Genomic DNA, 14,297 nt, shown 5'->3' with positions numbered 1-14,297 from the left:
GAAAAAACCTTAGTACAGAGCTTGGGAGAAAGAAGGAGAGGCTGAAGCTGTGGGGTGTAAGGGACTTGGATACAAGAAGAAAAAGGATATTAAGAAGAATTTCAGGGGGATCTGTATGCTGTTAGAGAAATGCAACTATTGAATATAAATTAATCTGAATTTCTTTGTGGTAACTAGGCTGGATATCTCAGACTCTAACATCATCCTGAGACTGGCCCAGGTAGGTCATGGTTTCAGTGGGGTTGCATAAGCATTATCTCTTTTAATCTTTGTTACAGACATGAGGGGTTTTTTGGATTAGAAAAGGAGGCTGATATAGGCTAAGTAAACTTAAAGGCATGCAGCTAATAAATTTGGACAAATACTCCCCAAATTGATCTACAGGTGGAATACAATCTCCATCAAAATCCCAGCTGGATATTTTGCAGAAATTGAGAAGATAATCCTGAAAATCATATGGAAATGCCAAAAATTCAGAATAGCCAAAATCATCGTGAAAAAGAACAAAGTTGTAGACTCACACTTACTAATTTCCAAATTTTTATGAAGCTACAGTAAATAAAACAGTGTGCTGCTGGTGTAAGAACTCACATCTAGATCCACGGACTAGAATGAAGGGTCCAGAAATAAACTAATACTTAACGTTCAGTTGATTTTTGACAAAACAGTCAAGAAAATTCAATGGGGGAAAGAATATATTTTTTAAATAACTTTTTAGAATTTTAGGTCAGTTTTAGATGTGTAGAATTCTGGTGAGAGTAGTCTTTTCAACAAACAGTTCTGGAACAAATAGACATCCATGTGAAAAGAATGAATTTGGATCTCTACCTTACATAAAAAATAAAGTGAATCATAGATCTAGAGGGCTTCACTGGTGCCTGAGCAGTAAAGAATCTGCCCTCCAATGCAGGAGACGCAGGAGATGCGGGTTCCATCCTTAGTTCTGGAAGATCCCCTGGAGGAAAGTATGGCAACTTACTCCAGTATTCTTGCCTAGAGAATCCCATGGACAGAGGACCCTGGGGGCTATGGTCCATAGGGTCGCAAAGAGTTGGACATGACTGAAGCGACCAAGCGTATACACGTGCACATAGACCTAGAGGTAAGAACTAAAACTCTAAAACTCTTAGAAAACTCAGGCATAAATCTTTACGACCTTAGGTTAGACAATAGTTTCTCAGGTATGATATCAAAAGCACAAATGATGAAAGAGAAGATGGATAAGTTAGATTTCATCAAAGTTAAAATATTTCTCTCCTTCGAAGACCATAAAGAAAAAAAACATAACTACAGAAGGGATATGTACTTGTAGAACATAGGTCTGATAAAAATTTTTGTATCCAAAATATATTAAGAATCCCTGTACATAAAATATTAATAAAAATACAAATAATTTAATTTGAAAATGAATAAAATATTTGTATAGACAATTCTTCAAAGAGGTTATACAAATGGCCAATACATTCACAAAAAGATTCTCAACATTATTAGTTGTTAGGACGAGTCAGTCAGTTCAGTCGCTCAGTCATGTCCGACTCTGCAACCTCATGGACCGCAGCATGCCAGGCTTCCCTGTCCATTACCGACTCCAGTAGATTCCTCAAATTCATGTCCATCTAGTCAGTGATGCCATCCAACTATCTCATCCTCTGTCGTCCCCTTCTCCTCCTGCCTTCGATCTTTCCCAGCATCAGGGTCTTTTCCAATGGGTCAGTTCTTCAAATTAAGTGGCCAAAGTACTGGAGCTTCAGCATTAGTCCTTCCAATGATTATTCAGGACTGATATCCTTCAGGATGGACTGGTTGGATCTCCTTGCTGTCCAAGGGACTCTCAAAAGTCTTCTCCTACACCACACTGCTAAAGCATCAATTCTTCGGTACTCACCTTTCTTTATAGTCCAACTCTCACATCCATACATGACATGACTACTGGAAAAACCATAGTTTTGACTAGATGGATCATTGTTGGCAAAGTAATGTCTCTGGTTTTTAGTATGCTGTCTAGGTTGGTCATAGCTTTTCTTCCAAGGAGCAAGCATCTATTAATTCATGGCTGCAGTCACCATCTGCAATTATTTTGGGGCCCCAAAAAGTAAAGTCTGTCACTGTTTCCCCATCTATTTGCCATGAAGTAATGGGACCGGATGCCATAATCTTCATTTTCTAAATGTTGAGATTTAAGCCAGTTTTTTCACTCTCCTCTTTCACTTTCATGAAGAGGCTTTTTAGTTCTTCTTCGCTTTCTGTTGTAAGGGTGGTGTCATCTGCATACCTGAGGTGATTGATATTTCTCCCATCAATCTTGATTCCAGCTTGTGCTTCATCCAGCCCAGCATTTCTCATGATGTACTCTGCATAGAAGTTAAATAAGCAGGGTGACAATATACAGCCTTGACGTACTCTTTTCCCAATTTGGAACCAGCCTGTTCTACATCCAGTTCTAACTGTTGCTTCTTGACCTGCATACAGATTTCTCAGGAGGCAGGTAAAGTGGTTTGATATTCCCATCTCTTGAAGAATTTTCCACAGTTTGTTGTAATCCACACAGTGGCTTTGGAGTAGTCAATAAAGCAGAAGTAGATGTCTTTCTGTAACTCTCTTGCTTTTTTGATGATCCAATGGATGTTGGCAATTTGATCTTGGATTCCTCTGCCTTTTCTAAATCCAACTTGAACGTCTGGAAGTTCATAGTTCATGTACTGTTGAAGCCTGGCTTTGGAGAATTTTGAGCATTACTTTGCTATTGTGTGAAATGAGTGCAATTGTTTGAACATACTTTGTCCTTGCCTTTCTTTGGGATTGGAATGAAAACTGACCTTTTCCAGTCCTGTGGCCACTGCTGAGTTTTCCAAATTTGCTGGCATTTTGAGTGCAACACTTTTGCAGCATCATCTTTTAGGATTTGAAATAGCTCAACTGGAATTCCATCACCTCCACCAGCTTTTTTTGTAGTGATGCTTTCTAAGGCCCACTTGACCTCGCATTCCAGGATATCGGCGCTAGGTGAGAGATCACACCATCATGGTTATCTGGGTCATGAAAATCTTTTTTGTATAATTCTTCTGTGTATTCTTGCCACCTCTTCTTAATATCTTCTGCTTCTGTTAGGTCCATACCATTTCTGTCCTTTATTGTGCCCATCTTTGCATGAAATGTTCCCTTGGTATCTCTAATTTTCTTGAAGAGATCTCTAGTCTTTCCCATTCTATTGTTTTCCTCTATTTCTTTGCACTGATCACTGAGGAAGGCTTTCTTATCTCTTCTTGCTATTCCTTGGAACTCTGCATTCAAATGAGTATATCTTTCCTTTTCTCCTTTGCCTTTAGCTTCTCTTCTTTTCTCAGCTATTTGTAAGGCCTCCTCAGACAACCATTTTGCCTTTTTGCATTTCTTTTTATTGGGGGTGGTCTTTATCACTGCCTCCTGTACAATGTCACGAACTTCCATCCATAGTTCTTCAGGCACTCTGTCTATCAGATCTAGTCCCTTGAATCTATTTGTCACTTCCACTGTATAATCATAAGGAATTTGATTTAGGTCATATCTGAATGGTCTAGTGGTTTTCCCTACTTTCTTCAATTTAAGTCTGAATTTGACAATAAGGGGTTCATGATCTGAGCTCCCAGTCTTGTTTTTGCTGACTGTATAGAGCTTCTCCATCTTTGGCTGCAAAGAATATAATCATTCTGATTTCAGTATTGACCATCTAGTGATGTCCATATGTAGAATCTTCTCTTGTGTTGTTGGAAGAGGATGTTTGCTATGCATTCCCTTGGCAAAACTCTGTTATTAGGGTAATACAAATCAAAACTGATACTACATCATACCTAGCAGGATGGCTAAAATCCAAAAAGACAGACAATAAGATTGTTGGTGCAGGTGTGGAGAAGCAGAGTTCTCACACATCACTGATGGGAATGTGAAATGGTACAGCTCTTTGGAAAACAGTTGAACAGTTCCTCAAAATGTTAAAGATAGAGTTATCTTATGAGCCAGGTATTCTACTCTTTGGTATGCGTGCGAGGGACATGAAAACATATATCCACATGAAAACTTGTACTCCGATGTTCATGGCAACATTATTCTCAACAGCTCAAAATGTGTTCGTAAGCTGATGTATGAATAAACAGAACATACTATAATCACAAAATGGAATATTATTTGGGCATAAAAAGGAATGAAGTACTGATATATTCTATAATATGGGCAAACCTGAAGACCACTATGCTGAATGAAAGAAGCCAAACACAAAAGGCCATATATTGCATGATTCCATTTGTATGAAATGTCCAGACGAGGCAAATCTATAGAGACAGAAGGTTAGTGTTTGCCCAGTGCTGGAATTGGGGGCAGAGGAGGAATGACTGCTACTGGGCACAAGTATTCTTTTGGGGATGATAAAAATGTTCTCAAATGGGGTTATGGGGACTTCCCTGGTGATCCAGTGGCCAAGACTCCATGCTCCCATTTCAGGGGGCCCAGGTTTGATCCCTGGTAAGGAAACTAGATCCCACATGCTGCAATTAAGAGTTTTGGATGCTGCAACTAAGACCCAGCACAGCCAAGTAAATTAAATAAATAAATAAATACTTTTTTAAAAATGAGGTTATGGATCACACACTTCTGTGAATAGTCTAAAATCCATTGATGTGTACACTGTAAGTGGGTTAACTTTTTGACATAAAAATTATACCATAATAATAAAAAAACTGTTTTTAAAAAGGTATTGAGATGAGAGAAACTGGAGGCAGTAAGTATAGATAAGTCTTCTAAGTCTTTGCTTTTGGTTTTGAATTTCCAGTATGTAACTGCATTTATTGCACTGAAGAGGAGGGCTCTCCAGATGGGATAGAGGTTGGGGTGTCTCTGTATTTACACCTCTCTGTGCCCAAATAGATGTTTGGCGCAATTCTCTGATTTAATCCTCACTGTTAGGATCAGCCCCCAGAGCAAACAATGCCAGAAGCGGCACTTCACTTGGTGCCTACTCATCGTTTCTCCGTCTTTGCTTCATCTTTCTCTTCACATTTTCTTGGTCCCACAAGGTAGACTGAAAAAATAATCAGCCTCTGTTCATCTAATTAGAGACATAAACACCCGTGTGTATGAATCAAGCATGGCCACGGAGCCTTTGGGGAAGCAACAGGGAGGTGCCCGGAGACATTTTCTGTAGATAAGAAAAGAATCAGCAAGCCTGTGCCAAAACATGCCTGGAGCTTCCAGCGCTTTCCTCAGCCCAAGGTCAGGCTCTCTGCGGACGCTGACAGTGACCCCGGTCAGTTGTTGCTACTCCCTCCATCCAAAGCATGTGGCTTTCTCCCTTCTGAAACTCACTTCTGCTAATTCCATCTGCCTGGGGAGTCAGACCCTGCAGCACAGGTGTAATTCCTCAGAGTGGCAACTGGCAGTGGTTTCAGGAACAAGGTAACGACACAATGTCCCCAACGAACAGAGGCATCGATTTCCTGAGCCCAGGAGAGGGATCCCATGACTGAACGCCCTGCCCCACGGTGGAAAGAAGAGCCATGGGGTGGCTTTACTGAGGCCACCAGCATCTCCCTGCCCACTGCCCACTGGGCTGAAAAGTCCTGGCTTTTGTCTTCCTCTTGGAATAACGGAAAAGTACAAACCACAGAATTATGAACCATAGCGGAAGAAGGGATCTCCAAGGTCATTCTTATCCAGGGCCCGGATAGCCCCATCATCAGATGTCCTCCTCTTGCCAGCCCTCCTCACCCTGGCCCAGCACAACCCCCAGCGGGACTCTCACTCCATCTCAGAAGGGCAGCTGATTCCTGGCAGGGCAGTGCTCAGGGCTATGATTGCCACTGTCAGCTCCAGTTCTGGCTCCTGTCACTCCCATCTCCTCCTGGCACTTTGAAACGATATGGTAGTTCCAACACATTCTCCAAGTCTTGAGGTCTTTGAGAATGCTCTCATGTCTTCCCTTTTCTTTTTCTTTTTTTCATTTGGCTGCACTGGGTGTTAGCTGTGGCATGCAGGATCTTTAGTTGCAGCATGCAAAAGTTGAGACATGTAGGATCTAGTTCCCTGACCAGGGATCGAACCTGGAGCCCCTGCGTTGGAAGCACTAGGTCACCGCCCCTGGGCCACCAGGGCAGGTCCTTCCCTGTCCTGTCTTCCCCAGGCTCATGCCTTGAGTTGCACTCACCCTCCCTCCTACACCCATGAGGCCACAGGGCTATTAAGACAAGTCTAGGACTCGGCTCCTGTTCTGTCCACTGTGATCTCAGATCCTGCAGTCACCGTGTGCCACCAAACCTCCTGGCTCCTCACTGCCACTTGGACCTGACTGGGTCCCTGACTGGGTCCTTGGACCTGACTTACCCCCCTGGCCACTCTGGGTATCCCACCAAGCCTCAGACGTGGTGTTGACCCATCAGAAGAGCCTGAGGCCTACTACTGTAGACAGATCGCACCTAATTGCTCCACTATTTTCTTGTAGGATTTGGTTTCAAGCCCCATCATTACTCCCATTTCCCCTCACCTGGACAGGCTGCTCTTGGTCTATATTCCTTCATTCGCTCAGCCACTCAGCATCATGCTTGAGAACACAGGATTTGAGATCAGAAGATCTAGATTCTGCCATTAACTAGCTGTGAGACTTCAGAGAAGTGTCTTAAGCTCTCTGAACACCTCATCTGTAGAGCTGGGGATAATAATAGTACCTGCCTCATAGTTTTGTCATGAAAACCATAAACGAAATAATCTTTGTAAAGCACTTAGCCCAGAAGTGCCAACATTCACTACAAGTACACAATATATGTTCTCTACTATTTTATTTTAAAACTATCATTCATGTATTCACCATGTGTTTACTGCACCCTGTGGCAGGCACTGGGATATGAATCTCCCTCTTAAAGAGAGGAGACCCCTTGAATCCAGGCAGCACAAACTCACACTGGTACCGAGAGGTCAGGGCCCAAGGCAGAGAATAGACCCTGAGCACTGTGTGCTGTCCAGGGAGGGTGACAAGAGCACCTTGCACCTTTCCCGCACTCTTCGAACCTCTGCAATTCCCTGGGTAAGGTGGCACCACAGGGAAGTGGGAGGTGGGGGATGCCAGAGGGTGAAGTGAGAAATCCCCAGAGAAACCCCCTCCCCTGCTGCTGCTTTGGCAGAGAGCGGCCTTGCCTCTGCCATGCAGGAGGGCGATCTCCCCTGAGGAGGACTTGCTGAATCTGCCTGGGACGGTTCCGGAAGTAGGAAGGGCGGCCGGGGGTGGGGAGGCGGCAGGAATGTTCTGGCCTGCTGCTCGTACAGGCGAGTGTCCCGAGAGGAGGGCCTCTGGACATCAAAGGTTCCTTTTGTCCCCCTCCGAGTGGCAGGGCAGACCGGCTGCTGGCGATGACTCAGGCCTGGCCCTGACGTCACCCACGCCCGGCCACTGGCCTCCCTCTGCAGCCAGGAAACTGGCTGGGGAGTGGCACTCGCAGGCTGCAGCAAATCTCAAAATAAGGAGGCAACTGCCTCTCTCCTCCTCCTCTCCATCGCCCCACAGCACACCTTGGTTTTCTTTTATGCTGCTGCTTTTTTTTGTTTTGTTTTTTTGAAGCCTCACAGAAGGTTTTACTTATAGATCAACTTTCAAAATGTAGGAAGTCAGAATGGGTGACATCATCAGAAAAATATGTGGAGCTGATCTCGACCAGAAGTGAAGAACCCAGAGCAAGAAGGCGGTTAGAACTCCTGAGCCCAGGGAATTGGCAGCGTCTGGGTTTCAGAGGAGCCAGCGCCTCGGAGTAAGTGCAGGCCGCCCCCAGACCCCCTCACACCGCGCCCTTCACTGTGGGGCGCCATCTTGTTCCCTGACACCTGCGCCTGGCAGGCCCCAGCCCAGGGGGAGGGTGTGGGGGCTGCATCTGGGAGACCCTCCAAACACAGCACCGAGGGGATCTCTCTGATCTTTCTCTTCTCCACAGGCCCAGACCAGGACGCATTTCCTCTTAAAAAAAAAAAAAATAACACACACACACACACACACACACACAGAGTAAGGCCAAATTCTGGTGAAAAGGGCCCCGCATCATGCCTTTCCCCGTCACCCCTCATTCTGTTTCCTCTTCGTCCTTCCCCGCTAGTGCTCTATTTTGGACGGCCAGCGTGTTTGTTCAGAGTTCTGAAATGTTTGTTTCCTGGATCTTATACCAAATCATCAGAAACAAAAATAAACCCCATTCTAGGCAAATATGTGCCCTGTGCTGTCAAGTGGTATTTTCACACCTAACCTGCTAAAAGGTGGCAGCTCTGGTAAGAAAATGACTACAACCTGCCACCCATACGCAGCGTGTTTCTGGTTCTCTGTGGTTGTTCCGGTTCGTGCACCTCCACTGTCTCATCTCCCTGTTTTCAGAGAGCTTATTTTCATTCCTGCTTGTGCCATTGCATCTGGGATGATATGAAACATGGAGACGGATGATAATGTATCTTTGATGTCTGTTTTAATTTCACTGAAACAAGTTTAAGTCTTTGTGTAGCCTATAATTTTACAAGCTCTGGAAGTTTCTACCCAAGAAAGTTAAGTTCCCACGAGAAAAGTTTTAACGTTGTTCGTAAGAATTGTAGAGCACACAGACACAGAAATCATACCCAGTTCTCCTGGCATCCAAAGTCATCTCCTGAGTCATTATCTAGTCTTTGTATAGCGTAATTAGCCGAATAGAATTGTTCTTCATAAATTCTGTTCTATAATGATGGGGTAAGGGTATTTTAAAATGTATCTCATGTTATAAATGCAATTGAGAAGCTTGTTGCTTACTGGAAAAGAGCGGCAGATTCCTTTGTAAACTGACAACACCCTGTGAAGATTAACCATTGCATGCTAATACATCTGTTTGGTAGATCTTACATTTTACTTTTTGTTTTATCTTAATATATCAGGTTGTCTTGAAGTGAGGCTCTGCTAAACCACTCTTCATCTGGCTATAAGATCTGAACACTGTGACCATTGATTTGGTGAGTGTCATTTGTCCCTAATGGCTGCTTGAATTTAGTTGACTAAATCTGTTCTTTTATTTTGTTGTAAGGTACAGGGAAAGGGAAGAAGGCACAGGGACTTCTGCACACAACAATAACAGCTGTATCAAAGAGGATAATAGTAATAGTTAAGATAGGCTAATTGCTGTAATAGACTGAAAAAGGTATAATGACTCAAACACAATAGAAGTTTATTTCTTGGTCATGTAACAGTAGAAGTCACATTCATTCAGAGACATGGGTTGAGAGAGGCTCCACCTTCTGCAGTATGTTGTTTTAAAGATCACCTGGGATTGTTTCCACTTCCCAGTGGAGGAGGAAAAAAGAGTGTGAAAAAGTGCACATGGAGATTTTTATGGCCTCTGCCTAGAAGTGGCCAGGACACATCTACTCACATTTGATTGGCTAAAATGCTAGTCACATGACCACATCTAACTACAAAGGCATCTGGGAAATGTAGTCCCTGGATGGGGGCAGCCACTTTCCAGTAACAGCTCTGGAGTGTTTCTGAAGAAGAAATCGTCCTCTCTGCAAGGCATAATGAGGAACTTAGAGACACTCAAAGATAAGGTAGCAGAATGAAGTAGTGGGGGAAGTAAAAAGAGATCAGAGATTTAGAATTATATTAATATAACTGACACTTTTTGGTAAGGAGTGGGCAAGGAGCAGGTTTTTCAAGAGGCCTCCGTCTGTCCTAAAGCTGAGCCTTTACATAAGCACTGCTAGGCCACCAGTGGCCAGTGAACCACGAAGGCCATTCTTCCCCCGACTTTTTCCCCTTCCAGGGTCCTTTTGGTTTAAGGCCATTCTGGGTCTGTCATGCTTGTAGGAATTGTCCGGCAGAATTCTGTTCTCCTAGTGGTCACTAGGAAAGCTCTTGGTGGGTTTTGTTTTGTTTTTTTCTCTTTTTTTAGCTCATGGTTCTGTTTGCTCCTGAGGAATTTGGGAAGCTACCCTGCTCTAGATCTTGGCATAATTTTTAATATTGCCAAGGGGAGGGGGAAATTCCTGACAAGATGGGATCCTGAAACCAAGTTACAAGAGAAATATGTGAAAGTAGACTAAAAAAAGACTCCAGCTGAGGGTATTAATGCGACCCAAAGGATTTGATGTATAGTTCTAGCTGTTTCTTTTCAGGAAAAGTTGCAAAACATTTAGTGCAATCATGAGTGGTAAGATTATAAGCCCTGTTTGAAGAACCCTGAACTGATTTTATATGTTATGCAGTCTTTTCATCATTGTTGGTCTTGGAGCAGTATCCCTCTTGCTGGAAAATATCAGAAACCATATGGTGGTGCCTCTATGATGGCCGCAAGGCATCGTAAAGATCTCCAATACAAATGGGCTGCACGTGCTCACTTTAGCAGCACACAGACTATAAAAATGGTTTCCAGTCCTTGCCTGAGCTGCCTGGTACCTACTTCTCTAGTTTCATTGTCAATATCTGGCTAGACACTCTGGTTTTGGATTATATCTTACTCCTGGACTTGACATTTCTGGCACTCACACCCACACCCTGAAGAACACACATTGTCCATTGTATGGGAAGGCCAGCTACTGACTGACTTAACACAGCTCTCAAAGCCTGGCCTCATCTCCTATTACTGCTGCCTCGCCCCCGCCCAGTCCCCTCACATCAGGAGGAGTGGGATAGAAGAATGAGTGGATTTGTTACAAAAATGCTTCAACCTTTGAAAGTCCATTTTCTTGGTTTGCTGCTGCTGCTGCTAAGTCTTTTCAGTCGTGTCCAACTCTGTGTGACCCCATAGACGGCAGCCCACCAGGCTTCCCCGTCCCTGGGATTCTCAAGGCAAGAACACTGGAGTGGGTTGCCATTTCCTTTTCCGCTGCATGAAAGTGAAGTCGGACGTTCAGTCGCGTCCGACTCTTAACGACCCCATGGACTGCAGCCTATCAGGCTCCTCTGTCCATGGGATTTTTCCACGCAAGAGTACTGGAGTGGGTTGCCATTGCCTTTCTTGGTTTGGTGGGTCCCAAAAGAACCTACTGAGTGGAGAGCTGGCTGGGTTAGTGGAGAAAACTAAAGATAAGACCAGGTTGACTGGGAGAGCCCAGGACCTGCAACTAGGGAGCAGCCGCAAGGAGTAAGCTGAGAACAAGTACCAGGTTTCAAAAGCTGGCATCGAATGGGAATGGTCTGTTGCTACATGTTCAAGCCCAAAGGAGTCTGCCAGGAAGGGCGGAGCCAAGACCATGGTCAAGAAGGAAAAGGAGTCAGGGTCTATTCACTGTGGAGACTGTTAGTCACAGATTGTTAATTTCAACTGCCATGTGAGAATGACTCCTCAAAGTACTAAGGATGCAGGAATTGCCAGAGGAGTGAGGGAGTGAGCTGGGATCAGCCTGATTTTTAATGTCTAGCTGCCTAGTGTGGCAGAGAGAGGTGTGCCACCACCAAATCAAAACTTCACTGCCATCAACACAACCCCTTCATCGGGCTAGCACAGCATGCTAGGTTAACACTACAGACCCACCAGTGAGGCAGGGGTAACAAATACACTTTGTAAATATTTTGATCTTCAACATTTTCAAAAATGTGTCAAAGTAGATATTATGGGAAAAGTTAGACTATCTCAAGCTTCCTTAACTTATAATTTTATATTTTATTTTAGTTAAAAATTTTTGTTGAAGTCAGTGAAGTCACTCAGTCATGTCTGACTCTTTGTGACCCCATGGACTGTAGCCCACCAGGCTCCTCCATCCATGGAATTTTCTAGGCAAGAGTCCTGGAATGGGTTGCCATGAAGTATAGTTGATTTATACAATGGTGTGTTAGTTTCTGGTGTATAGCAAGGTGATTCAGTTTAATATATATATATATAATATGTTTGGTTTTTTCCCCATTCTCCAATTCATATCGGGGGTACAATTCAATGTGAGGCTACATAGACTTTTCAGAGCTTAGGTCGTGTCTATTGATTCAGATGTGGTCTGGGCACAGTTGGCTGATGCAGGCAGTGCTTGGACCAGTTGATTATTTTCGACCCCAGGTTAAAAGTTTTATACTTTTCAGGGCATAGAAGTACAAGCCCCCCTCTTGCCCTGGGTCAGCATTATGGATGTTATGTTACTCCCTTTGGAAGATTTTGCAATCAGGCCACATCACAGTCACCAAAGCTGAGAATTCATGGTAATGGGGCTTCGTGATTTCTCATGCTGAAATCCCCTGACTTCTTGTCAAGAACACAGTTGGAAAACACCACACTGAAGACTTCAGGGTTTTGTTTTTAACTCAAGCCTCTGGTTTTCATCAGAACTTTATAGCTTCCTCCCACCTCTGAAATCGTATTTTTAAAAGTGTAAAGCTGAGGTTCTGTCAGAATAAGTAAGATAATATATATGAAATGGCTTGGACAACTTAGGAAAATATGTGGCAAGTTAGGGTGTTGATGAAAACAATTCTGTCTTTGTGATCAGTATTAGTGTTTGGATTTTTATTGGTTGATTGATTGATCTTTCTAAATTGACTTGTACCTGAAATCCTTAGCACCATTTCCTAACTAGCCAAAGCATGTGGTGTAAAAATTTCAAGGACATTTGGAAAGGTTAGGCTCCCTAGGCCAGGGGTCTAACCAAGAAGCTTCTACTCTTACTCAGGTTTGACCTGGGATTCACTGAGACCCATGAGAGAAAGTAGAGTTGAGCCATCTATCTGCCAAAAAAAAGATGCTTCCTGGCATTCAATGGGGCTCCCAGTGCATTGGCCAGAGGAGGCTTTGAAAGCCTCCATGGAAGAAGGCTGGAAGCTCCATGGAAGCTCTGGCCCTGGGTGGAGTCTCACAAGCTGGAATGAAGCCCCTCTTCTGTCCAGAAGCCCCTAAGCAGCGTGCAGTCAGTCTGTGCGGTGTTCTGGGGCGAGGCCACGGGCTTTATACACAGAGGCAACAAGCATGAGATCAACTCGAGAGCAGTGAAGGTGTTGTTCAAACTGAATTCCCTTCCACCTCCCTGTTCCTATAGTCTGTTATCTTCTAATGTAGCAAGAAAGCAGTATCTAGTGAAAAGGATTTTCTCATTGACCCAAATTCCCGGGCATTGACTATACCAAGGTACTTTGCAAAAGAGTATGTAGCTTAAAATTCACCCCAGCACCAGACGCAGTCTGTCTTCCAAGTCCTACAGCAGCAAGGCCATGGCTGGACCAGGCTCCTAAGAGGTCTCTCTTCCCTCTCTTTTCATTCCTCATGAGTCAAATTCTTTTTCTTTACTTAAAAAAAAAAAAAATTCAGCATTGTTTTTCAAATAAAAAGAGCCATAACTAGTCATTATACAAAATCTGGAAAATAAAGAAAAGTATCAAGAAGAAACCAACAATCTCCAGTAATCTAACAACCAAGCAACAATTCAATATTAACACGTTGACGTATTTTTTGTCAGTTTTTTCATATATATTCTTTTCTTCTTTTGAACATTATTGAAATGCTATTTTATATGCCTCTTTTTAAATTTATTTATGTTATAAACATTTTTCCAAGTCACTAGATGATTTCACCCCACTTAACATTATGTTGTAAACATTTTTCCAAGTCACTAAATGATCTTTTGAAATTTTTATTTTTAATGGCTGTGTTTCCATTGCATGGATATGTCTTAATTTATCCATTCTTTTTTATGTACATTTTTATTGCCTCTAGTGTTCTGCTATTATAAACGTAAAAACATTCTTATAAATAAATCTTGGTGGACATCTGAGGGAAAATTCCTAGAATTGAATCAGTAGGTCAAATGGCCTATTTTTAAAGTTCCTAATGCATAAATCAGCCCCTGAAAAGTTACCAACGTCTATTTCAAAATCTAAGTCCCCTTCAGTTTCGTATGTTAAAATGCATGTTCCTAGGCCCCAGTGGCATGGAAAGTTCTGAGGAGAGGGCCTAGGAATATGTATTTTAATATGCCCTCCCAGTCCCTATGCACATTAAGGCCTGAGTACTACTGATAATACTGTGTTCAATTTAATAAACACTCATTTTTCAGCAACACATACTAGACAGAAAAAAGTCAAGGAACTGTAAGCTAGTACATCCAAACTAGAATTTAACTTAAAGGTGTTTTTTGGCTTCTGAATTTTAGATTTCTCCTTAATCCTGATATGATACAGTTGAAAGTTTATCAGCTAGGGAGTTTGGAAACTTGACTGTAACTATAAGATAACTGAGCCACAGAATAGTTCATTTACTCACTTGTGGTTGTTACCCAGAGATCTAGCAGCAGAGGAAGAGCTAGACCTTGAGGGACAAGGGGCCCGATCCACCCAACCTCTGGGTAGCATTACTAAGTCC

Source organism: Budorcas taxicolor, chromosome 1 (assembly GCF_023091745.1).
Source record: "Budorcas taxicolor isolate Tak-1 chromosome 1, Takin1.1, whole genome shotgun sequence".
Lineage (NCBI taxonomy): Eukaryota > Metazoa > Chordata > Mammalia > Artiodactyla > Bovidae > Budorcas > Budorcas taxicolor.
This window is presented reverse-complemented; position numbering follows the sequence as displayed.